This window comes from Amblyomma mixtum, chromosome 5 (genome assembly GCF_055824585.1).
Source record: "Amblyomma mixtum isolate Tamu chromosome 5, ASM5582458v1, whole genome shotgun sequence".
In the NCBI taxonomy this organism is placed as follows: Eukaryota; Metazoa; Arthropoda; class Arachnida; order Ixodida; family Ixodidae; genus Amblyomma; species Amblyomma mixtum.
Window position 1 is genome coordinate 196477818 of NC_143016.1, and position 11851 is coordinate 196489668.

Genomic DNA, 11851 nt, shown 5'->3' on the forward strand with positions numbered 1-11851 from the left:
ATCGGCATACGAAACGAATGTAGCATTATCTGTGCAGCTTGCAATGTCATTTATGTAAATTAAGAATAAAAGTGGGCCCAAAATGCTTCCTTGCGGCACACCAGTGGTAACTGCCTTCCGTGAAGATATTGCGTTATTGGCATCTACAAACTGTGACGTGTGGGACAGATAAGATGACAAAAGCGAGTGGGCGATTCCACGCACACCATACATTTCTAATTTGTTAAGAAGAATGGAATGATTAATTAAATCAAAAGCCTTAGAGAAGTCTATATATATGCCTAACGCCATATGCTTACACCTGAACGTGTCTAAAATTATTTCTTTTTGGCTCAGGAGGGCTGTTTCCGTAGAGCGATGCTTTCTAAAACCATGTTGAAAGTCTGCAATCAAATGGTGGCGGTTGAAGAATGAGAGTAATCGCTCATGCATTATCTTCTCAATGCCCTTAGAAAATACTGGAACTATTGATATAGGCTGATAATTATTCAGTGCAGTTTTATCACCGCGCTTGAAGACGGGAACAACGCGGGTGATTTGCATCCTCTTAGGAAAGGTACCTGTTGATAATATTATGTTATACACATGGGCAAGAATAGGGCTTATAATATCGAGCACAAACTTTACAGGGCGAATCTGGATATCATCGGCATCTAGTGACTTGCTATTGCTTGTAGCTCTGATACATTAAAAAACTTCAAGAGAGGTAGTGGGAGCAAGGAAAAGCGATGCTCCATTCCTGTTTACTGGAAGAAACTGAGCGTAGTTAGTGAGGCTGTGTTCTAAGTCCTGTTGCGGTGCTTGAGTAAAAACGTCATTAAATGCGTCTGGTACTGCATCTCCAGAAATTTGCTGCCCATCATGTTTCAATATATCAGGAATAGCTGAGTAGGAGCTAGGCTGTAACAAAGCATTCAATTTGCGCCAAAGTACATCACTTCGCTGGTTAGCAGGGTCACTAAATATTGCTAAAAAATAAGCATCTTTGGCTGCTCTAAGTTTTTTTGTTAAACTGTTTCTGTATTTCTTAAACTTCTTAAGTAAGGCTTCATCCCTAGATTTTACAAATTTGGCATATAAAAAATGTTTTTGTTTAATCATGTCAAGAAGCTCAGGGGTCAGCCAAGGTTTCCGCGCTTTTGATGGCCTTGTAATTTTTTTGCGTGGAAAGTGTGTATCATATAATGGTTTAAAAATATTAATAAAAGCGGAATATGCAGAGTCACTGTCTTGTGCGCAATAAAGGCTATCCCAAGTTTGCTGAGCAATGGCGTGGCGAAAAGCCTCCAGATTTGATGGCGTGATTGACTGAACATAAACTGGTTCCTTAGTTTTCTGAATCAAATGATTGATCTTACTTACTAGTAAAATGATGCCTAGATGGTCACTGATATCAGTGTACAGAACGTCGGCCTTTAACGAATGAATATTAATATTTGATATGAATACATCCAATAAGGAGGCACTGTCAACAGTCACGCGTGTTGCTGTAGAAATTGTATTCGAAAAACCGCAAGTTGTAATTATAGTCTGGAAATCCTTTTGCAGCGGAGAAGATGACAGCATGTTTATATTGACGTCACCTCCTAAAACTAGATTCATTTTTTCTTCTGTTGCATAACTAAAAAGCTTTTCAACGAAAGCAAGAAAGCGGGTGGCATCGCCTGATGGTGGTCTGTACACAACAGAGAACAAGTTTGTACGGTTTTGTAGTGTTAATACCTCATAATCAGAAGTTATAGCGGTGAAATCGTCGACTGGTTCAGCAACAATATCATCTTTGAGCAAAAGCGCTACACCGCCCCCTCGCTTATCATCTCGACTACAGAAGAACGACTGATAACCAGAAAGCCGGAACAATTGTGATGTAGGCGTTAACCAAGTTTCGGTTAACATTATGACTGTAATCGGTATCCTAAAGCTATGTATTAACATGGTCAGTTCATCTGTCTTATGTGCATGCGATCGAACATTTTGATGAAAAAATGTCATTGCTGGTTTTTTATCTGATATAAAATCTTTTACCTCGGACGGCAGATAACCCATATTTTAAATAAGGAGCCACCAGAAAAGATGAACACATTTGTTGTTCCTAAGTCATTTTCTGCAAATCATCAAGATGGCAAATGGGGACAATGAGACTGCCTTCTGATTTCCGGGCGAAAATCTTGCCGTTTCGATACCAGGCATACTTCCAGCCGAGCTCTTTCTTTTTGCTGTTGACCGCTCCAAACAAGCGTTTCATGGGAGGAGATAAGTGTTCATTGATGTAAATCGGAGTATTGGGCTGCAACTCTAACTGTATATCTTCTCTTGTCAGCCGTTTTTTTCTTGCTTTCTCTAGGAAACAGTCACGCTTGGCTCTGTGTTTGATCTGCACCACAATATTAGGACTATCAGCGTTTCCACTTGTCCTAACCCGGTGGCAAATTTCAACATCAGAATCCTCTGAAGGTACATCAAGTGCATCTGCAAGTTTTCTGGTTATATCCAGGGTGTTTTCTGCTGGCTCCGTTGGTACACCTTTGATTTCTATGTTCAAGCACCTGGTATGCTGTTCATTTTGCATCAACCTTACTTCTTGATCCTTACGTTTTGCGAGCAGGGCATCTCGGTCCTTTTCCAGACCCTGCAATGCGTCTCTTAGATCAGAATTTTCGTTTTTCAGCTCACTAACAGATGTTTTCATTTCCTCATAGCTCTTGTTCGCAAATTCCAAAAATCCCTTCGTTTCTCTGATTTCTTTCCTTAAGTCTCTTTCCAGGCATTCGCGCAGTTCTCTAAATTCATTCTTGAACTCACGTTTAAGGTCTTCGAAAAGTTTAGCGAGCTCTTGCTTTCCTGTCATTGCTACCACCAGAGCGTGGTGCAACACGGAGATAAGCCAAAACAAGATCGCGAGTGAAACAGTCCGCACGGGAACGCACAAAAACAATGTATGTGCATGAACAGGAATATGGCAGCAGAAGCTACGGCCGAGTGTTTATCCGACTATTTAAGAGGGCATAGAAATCACCAACCTGTACAGGCGGAAAGAAACAGTTCAGAATGCGTGCTCCCGGCCGCAACCGCTGCTGCCAACTGATGCGAAGGTGCTTCTTGCAGGGCTTTTTAACCAAGGGGCTTGGTGTCCCGCGCAGGCGCGCTGTGGTAGACAGTAGGCAGTAGACACGGCCACCGCCACGATGCTTTTTCTTGGGGCGATAAGCGCTGCAGCCAGGGTAGATGAAGTTTTCTTGCCGGTAGTTCCTTGCAGCTGTGATGTGTACAGGCGGAAAGAGACAGTTCAGAATGCGTGCTCCCGGCGGCAACCGCTGCTGCCAACTGATGCGAAGGTGCTTCTTGCAGGGCTTTTTAACCAAGGGGCTTGGTGTCCCGCGCAGGCGCGCTGTGGTAGACAGTAGGCAGTAGACACGGCCACCGCCACGATGCTTTTTCTTGGGGCGATAAGCGCTGCAGCCAGGGTAGATGAAGTTTTCTTGCCGGTAGTTCCTTGCAGCTGTGATCTGTACAGGCGGAAAGAAACAGTTCAGAATGCGTGCTCCCGGCCGCAACCGCTGCTGCCAACTGATGCGCCGTTGCGCCGTTCCTTACCGCAACAGTCGGCGATCGTAATTTCTGGAAAGCGCCAGCGGCGGACGGAACGCATGCACTGTAACTACCATGCACTGTCATCCACTGCAAGTTGCACGCCCACCATCGCACACTACTACTTTTTCTGCATCGTTCTTTTCTCGAGCAGCTTCAGACTGGAACGGCCTTCCCTATGACATCGTCGTCATCTCTTCGCCATCTGTTTTTCAAGCGCATGTAACAGATAATCTTCAATGTTAATCATTGCTGTTTTTTCACATTTTCAAGTGTATTCCCACCCCTTATGTAACACCCCCTGAAAAGGGGGCCTTTAAGCAATAAAACTGAACTGAACTTAACTGAACATTCGCTCTGCACATTGACGGCTGTCTGGATCACTGTGAGGAAGCATCCTCATAAAACGGAACAGTCCGACGAAGTGTCGTTAGCTTGTTTGACTCAAACTGCTACACGCAAGACTAGCATCCTGCTGCGCTGCTAAACTGCAGCTGAAACATTCACTGGTCCTGGTAGCGGACGGCATCAGGAGCATTGTTTTTCCGCGCTAGAGTCGACGATCGTGGTTTGCGGAAAGCGCCAGCGGCGGACGGAACGCGCCAGCGGCGGACGGAACGCATGCACTGTAAATAGCACATTCGCTCTGCACATTGACGGCTGTCTGGATCCCTGTGAGGAAGCATCCTCATATAACGGAGCAGTCTGACGAAGTGCCGTTAGCTTGTTTGACTCAGAAACTGCTACACGCAAGACTAGCATCCTGCTGCGCTGCTAAACTGCAGCTGAAACATTCACTGGTCCTGGTAGCGGACGGCATCTGGAGCATTGTTTTTTCCCGCTACAGTCGACGATCGGGGTTTCTGGAAAGCGCCAGCGGTGGACGGAACGCACGCACTGTAACTAGCACATTCGCTCTGCACAATGACGGCTGTGTGGATCCCTGTGAGGAAGCATCCTCATATAACGGAGCAGTCTGACGAAGTGCCGTTAGCTTGTTTGACTCAGAAACTGCTACACGCAAGACTAGCATCCTGCTGCGCTGCTAAACTGCAGCTGAAACATTCACTGGTCCTGGTAGCGGACGGCATCAGGAGCATTGTTTTTTCGCGCTAGAGTCGACGATCGTGGTTTCCGGAAAGCGCCAGCGGCGGACGGAACGCATGCACTGTAACTAGCACATTCGCTCTGCACATTGACGGCTGTCTGGATCCCTGTGAGGAAGCATCATCATATCACGGCACCGTCTGACGAAGTGCTATTAGCATATTTGACTGAGAATCTGCGATACCTAACTACGAACCTGCGGCGCTGCTAAACTGCCACTGAAACATTCATTAGGCCTGGTAGTGGGCGGCATCTGGAGCCCCGTTTTATGCCGCAAGAGGTGATGATCGTGGTTTTTGGAAAGCGCCAGCAGCGGACGCACCGCGAGCACTGTAAATAACCCGATCGCTGTGCACATTGCCGGCTCTCTGTATTCCTGTGAGGAATCAGGTCGATGATCGTGGTTTTTGGAAAGCGCCAGGAGCGGACGCACCGCGACCACTGTAAATAACACGATCGCTGTGCACTTTGCCGGCTGTCTGTATTCCTTTGAGGAATCATCCTCATAACCGTCTGACGAAGTACCGTTAGCTTATTTGACTCAGAAACTGCAACAAGCAGGACCACTACCGTGCGCCGCTGCTAAACTGCAGCTGAAACTATCATTGGTCCTGGAAGCGGACGGCATCTGTAACACCTATTCATGCCGCAAAATTCGAATCGTCGCTTTTGATAAGCGCCAGCGGCGGACGTCACGTGCAAAGTAAATAAGGCGACCACTCTGCGCATTGCTGGTTATCTGGATCCCTGTGAGGAAGCATCCTCATATCACAGAACAGTGTCACGAAATGCCGTTAGCTTATTTGACTCAGAAAGTGCAACACGCAAGACTACCATCCTGCGTCCTGCGGCGCTGCTCGAACTGCAGCTCAAACGTTCTTTGGTCGTGGTAGTGGATGGCATCTGGAAAACTGTTTTGTATCGCAAGAGCCGACAATCGCGCTTTTGGGAAGCGCCAGCGGCTAACGCAACAATTGCCCTGTAAATAACACGATCTTTCTGCACATTGCACCTGTGTGGATCCCTGTGAAGAAGTATCCTGATATAACGAAACAGTCAGACGAAGTGCAGTTAGCTTCATTGACTCAAAAACTGTAGCACACAAGAGCACCATCCTCCGATGATGCTAAGCTGCAGCTCAAACGTTCTTCGGTCCTGGTACTGGGCGATACCTGTGGCACCATTTTTTACCGCAAGATTCGACTATCGTCGCTTTTCATAAAGGTCAGCGGCTGACGCAACACGTGCACTGTAACATACACCATCGCTCTGCACATTGCCGGCTGTCTGGATCCCTGGGAGGAAGGTCGCTCATACCATGGAACAGTCTGACGAAGAGCCGTTACCATATTTGGCACGGAAACTTCAACCCGCGAGACTACCATCCTTTGGCGCAGAAAAATTGCAGCTGAAACGTTCATTGGTCCTCGTTGTGGTCGGCGTCTGTAGCACCGTTTTATATCGCAATTCCATTAATGAATGGAATTCACTACCCGAATTAATTGTCACTGAACGCGATGCTCTGAAATTCCGCCAAATGCTGTCATTGCACTTGAAATCCCAATGTGGGTAACTGTTGCCTTTGCGTTTTATTTTTATGTTATGATTGTTTGATATACTACTGCACCTGTCTGCCTGATTTATAAACGTGTTTTTCTTTTTTTTTCTCTTCCCCAAGCAACGATTGTTTCACTGTATACTTTTTCTTCACTGTATACTTTTTTTCAGTTTTTTTTCACTGTTTTACTGTACTTTTTTGTATATGTATTTTTTTTGACCTAATAATGTCATTACTTGCTTCGATGTTCGCCCCCCCCCCTTACGTAATACCCCGCCAGGGGTCTTTAAGGGCCATTAAATGATGATGATAAATGATGATGAAGAGTTGAGGATAGTCGCTTTTGGGAAGCGCCAGCGACTGACGCACGACGTGCCCTGCAGCTAACAAGATTGCTCTGCATATTGCAGGCTGTCTATCCCTGTGAGGGAGCATCGTTACGTCACGGACCCGTCTGACGAAGTGCCGCTAGCTTATTTGACTGAGAAACTGCAGCCCACAAGGCTGCCATCCTGCTTCGCTGTTAGCACTGCAGCTGAAAAGTTCATATGTCCAGGTAGTGGACGACATCCGTTGCGCCGTTCCTTACCGCAAGAGTCGGCGATCGTAATTTCTGGAAAGCGCCAGCGGCGGACGCAACGCATGCACTGTAACTAGCATGCACTGTCATCCACTGCAAGTTGCACGCCCACCATCGCACACTACTACTTTTTCTGCATCGGTTTTTTCTCGAGCAGCTTCAGACTGGAACGGCCTTCCCTATGACATCGTCGTCATCGCTTCGCCATCTGTTTTTCAAGCGCGTGTAACAGATCATCTTCAATGGTAATCATTGCTGTTTTTTCACATTTTCAAGTGTATTCCCACCCCTTATGTAGCACCCCCTCAAAAGGGGGCCTTTAAGGAATAAAACTGAACTAAACATTCGCTCTGCACATTGACGGCTGTATGGATCCCTGAGAGGAAGCATCCACATATATCCGAACAGTCTGACGAAATGCCGTTAGCTTGTTTGACTCAGAAACTGCTACAAGCAAGACTAACATCCTGCTGCGGTGCTAAACTGCAGCTGAAACATTCACTGGTCCTGGTAGCGGACGGCAACTGGAGCATTGTTTTTTCGCGCTAGAGTCGACGATCGTGGTTTCTGGAAAGCGCCAGCGGCGGACGGAACGCATGCACGGTAACTAGCACATTTGCTCTGCACATTCACAACTGTCTGGATCCCTGTGAGGAAGCATTCTCATATCACGGAACAGTCTGACGAAGAGCCGTTACCTTATTTGGCACGGAAACTGCAACCCGCGAGACTACCATGCTGTGGCGCAGAAAAATTGCAGCTGAAACGTTCATTGGTCCCCGTTGTGGACAGCGTCTGTACACCCTTTTATATCCCAAGAGTTGCGGATCGTCGCTTTTGGGAAACGCCAGCGACTGACGCACGACGTGCCCTGCAGCTAACAAGATCGCTCTGCATATTGCAGGCTGTCTGGATCCCTGTGAGGGAGCATCGTTACATCACGGACCCGTCAGACGAAGTGCCGCTAGCTTATTTGACTGAGAAACTGCAGCCCACAAGGCTGCCATCCTGCTTCGCTGTTAGCATTGCAGCTGAAACGTTCATATGTCCAGGTAGTGGACGACATCCGTTGCGCCGTTCCTTACCGCAACAGTCGGCGATCGTAATTTCTGGAAAGCGCCAGCGGCGGACGGAACGCATGCACTGTCATCCACTGCAAGTTGCACGCCCACCATCGCACACTACTACTTTTTCTGCATCGCTCTTTTTTCGAGCAGCTTCAGACTGGAACGGCCTTCCCTATGACATCGTCGTCATCGCTTCGCCATCTGTTTTTCAAGCGCATGTAACAGATCATCTTCAATGTTAATCATTGCTGTTTTTTCACATTTTCAAGTGTATTCCCACCCCTTATGTAACACCCCCTGAAAAGGGGGCCTTTAAGGAATAAAACTGAGCTGAACTGAACTGAACATTCGCTCTGCGCATTGACGGCTGTCTGCATCCCTGTGAGGAAGCATCCTCATAAAACGGAACAGTCCGACGAAGTGTCGTTAGCTTGTTTGACTCAAACTGCTACATGCACGACTAGCATCCTGCTGCGCTGCTAAACTGCAGCTGAAACATTCACTGGTCCTGGTAGCGGACGGCATCTGGAGCATTGGATTTTCGCGCTAGAGTCGACCATCGTGGTTTCTGGAAAGCGCCAGCGGCGGACGGAACGCATGCACTGTAACTAGCACATTCGCTCTGCACATTGACGGCTGTCTGGATCCCTGTGAGGAAGCATCGTAATATAATGGAACAGTCTCATGAAGTGCCGTTAGCTTGTTTGACTCAGAAACTGCTACACGCAAGACTAGCATCCTGCTGCACTGCTAAACTGCAGCTGAAACATTCACTGGTCCTGGTAGCGGACGGCATCTGGAGCATTGGATTTTCGCGCTAGAGTCGACGATCGTGGTTTCTGGAAAGCGCCAGCGGCGGACGGAACGCATGCACTGTAACTAGCACATTCGCTCTGCACATTGACGGCTGTCTGGATCCCTGTGAGGAAGCATCATAATATAATGGAACAGTCTGATGAAGTGCCGTTAGCTTGTTTGACTCAGAAACTGCTACACGCAAGACTAGCATCCTGCTGCACTGCTAAACTGCAGCTGAAACATTCACTGGTCCTGGTAGCGGACGGCATCTGGAGCATTGGATTTTCGCGCTAGAGTCGACCATCGTGGTTTCTGGAAAGCACCAGCGGCGGACGGAACGCATGCACTGTAACTAGCACATTCGCTCTGCACATTGACGGCTGTCTGCATCCCTGTGAGGAAGCATCCTCATATAATGGAAAAGTCTGATGAAGTGCCGTTAGCTTGTTTGACTCAGAAACTGCTACACGCAAGACTAGCATCCTGCTGCACTGCTAAACTGCAGCTGAAACATTCACTGGTCCAGGTAGCGGACGGCATCTGGAGCATTGTTTTTTCGCGCTAGAGTCGACGATCGTGGTTTCTGGAAAGCGCCAGCGGCGGACGGAACGCATGCACTGTAACTAGCACATTCGCTCTGCACATTGACGGCTGTCTGGATCCCTGTGAGGAAGCATCGTAATATAATGGAACAGTCTGATGAAGTGCCGTTAGCTTGTTTGACTCAGAAACTGCTACACGCAAGACTAGCATCCTGCTGCGCTGCTTAACTGCAGCTGAAACATTCACTGGTCCTGGTAGCGGACGGCATCTGGAACATTGGATTTTCGCGCTAGAGTCGACCATCGTGGTTTCTGGAAAGCGCCAGCGGCGGACGGAACGCATGCATTGTAACTAGCACATTCGCTCTGCACATTGACGGCTGTCTGCATCCCTGTGAGGAAGCATCGTAATATAATGGAACAGTCTGATGAAGTGCCGTTAGCTTGTTTGACTCAGAAACTGTTACACGCAAGACTAGCATCCCGCTGCACTGCTAAACTGCAGCTGAAACATTCACTGGTCCTGGTAGCGGACGGCATCTGGAGCATTGGATTTTCGCGCTAGAGTCGACCATCGTGGTTTCTGGAAAGCACCAGCGGCGGACGGAACGCATGCACTGTAACTAGCACATTCGCTCTGCACATTGACGGCTGTCTGCATCCCTGTGAGGAAGCATCCTCATATAATGGAAAAGTCTGATGAAGGGCCGTTAGCTTGTTTGACTCAGAAACTGCTACACGCAAGACTAGCATCCTGCAGCACTGCTAAACTGCAGCTGAAACATTCACTGGTCCTGGTAGCGGACGGCATCTGGAGCATTGTTTTTTCGCGCTAGAGTCGACGATCGTGGTTTCTGGAAAGCGCCAGCGGCGGACGGAACGCATGCACTGTAACTAGCACATCGCTCTGCACATTCACGGCTGTCTAGATCCCTGTGAGGAAGCATCCTCATATCACGGAACAGTCTGACGAAGAGCCGTTACGTTATTTGGCACGGAAACTGCAACCCGCGAGACTACCATGCTGTGGCGCAGAAAAATTGCAGCTGAAACGTTCATTGGTCCCCGTTGTGGACAGCGTCTGTAGCACCGTTTTATATCGCAAGAGTTGCGGATCGTCGCTTTTGGGAAACGCGAGTGACTGACGCACGACGTGCCCTGCAGCTAACAAGATCGCTCTGCATATTGCAGGCTGTCTGGATCCCTGTGAGGGAGCATCGTTACATCACGACCCGTCAGACGAAGTGCCGCTAGCTTATTTGACTGAGAAACAGCAGCCCACAAGGCTGCCATCCTGCTTCGCTGTTAGCACTGCAGCTGAAACGTTCATATGGCCAGGCAGTGGATGACATCCGTTGCGCCGTTCCTTACCGCAACAGTCGGCGATCGTAATTTCTGGAAAGCGCCAGCGGCAGACGGAACGCATGCACTGTAACTACCATGCACTGTCATCCACTGCAAGTTGCACGCCCACCATCGCACACTACTACTTTTTCTGCATCGCTCTTTTCTCGAGCAGCTTCAGACTGGAACGGCCTTCCCTATGACATCGTCGTCATCGCTTCGCCATCTGTTTTTCAAGAGCATGTAACAGATCATCTTCAATGTTAATCATTGCTGTTTTTCTCATTTTCAAGTGTATTCCCACCCCTTATGTAACACCCCCTGAAAAGGGGGCCTTTAAGGAATAAAACTGAACTGAACTGAACTGAACATTCGCTCTGCACATTGACGGCTGTCTGGATCCCTGTGAGGAAGCATCCTCATAAAACGGAACAGTGCGACGAAGTGCCGTTAGCTTGTTTGACTCAGAAACTGCTACACGCAAGACTAGCATCCTGCTGCGCTGCTAAACTGCAGCTGAAACATTCACTGGTCCTGGTAGCGGACGGCATCAGGAGCATTGTTTTTTCTCGCTAGTGTCGACGATCGTGGTTTCTGGAAAGCGCCAGCGGCGGACGGAACGCATGCACTGTAACTAGCAGATTCGCTCTGCACATTCACGGCTGTCTGGATGCCTGTGAGGAAGCATCCTCATATAACGAAACAATCTGACGAAGTGCCGTTAGCTTGTTTGACTCAGAAACTGCTACACGCAAGACTAGCACCCTGCTGCACTGCTAAACTGCAGCTGAAACATTCACTGGTCCTGGTAGCGGGCGGGATCTGGAGCATTGTTTTTTTCCGCTAGAGTCGATGACCGTGGTTTCTGGAAAGCGCGAGCGGCGGACGGAACGCATGCACTGTAACTAGCACATTCGCTCTGCACAATGACGGCTGTCTGGATCCCTCTGAGGAAGCATCCTCATATAATGGAACAGTCTGATGAAGTGCCGTTAGCTTGTTTGACTCAGAAACTGCTACACGCAAGACTAGCATCCTGCTGCGCTGCTAAACTGCAGCTGAAACATTCACTGGTCCTGGTAGCGGACGGCATCTGGAGCATTGTTTTTTCGCGCTAGAGTCGACGATCGTGGTTTCTGGAAAGCGCCAGCGGCGGACAGAACGCATGCACTGTAACTAGCACATTCGCTCTGCACATTGACGGCTGTCTGGATCCCTCTGAGGAAGCATCCTCATATAATGGAACAGTCTGATGAAGTGCCGTTAG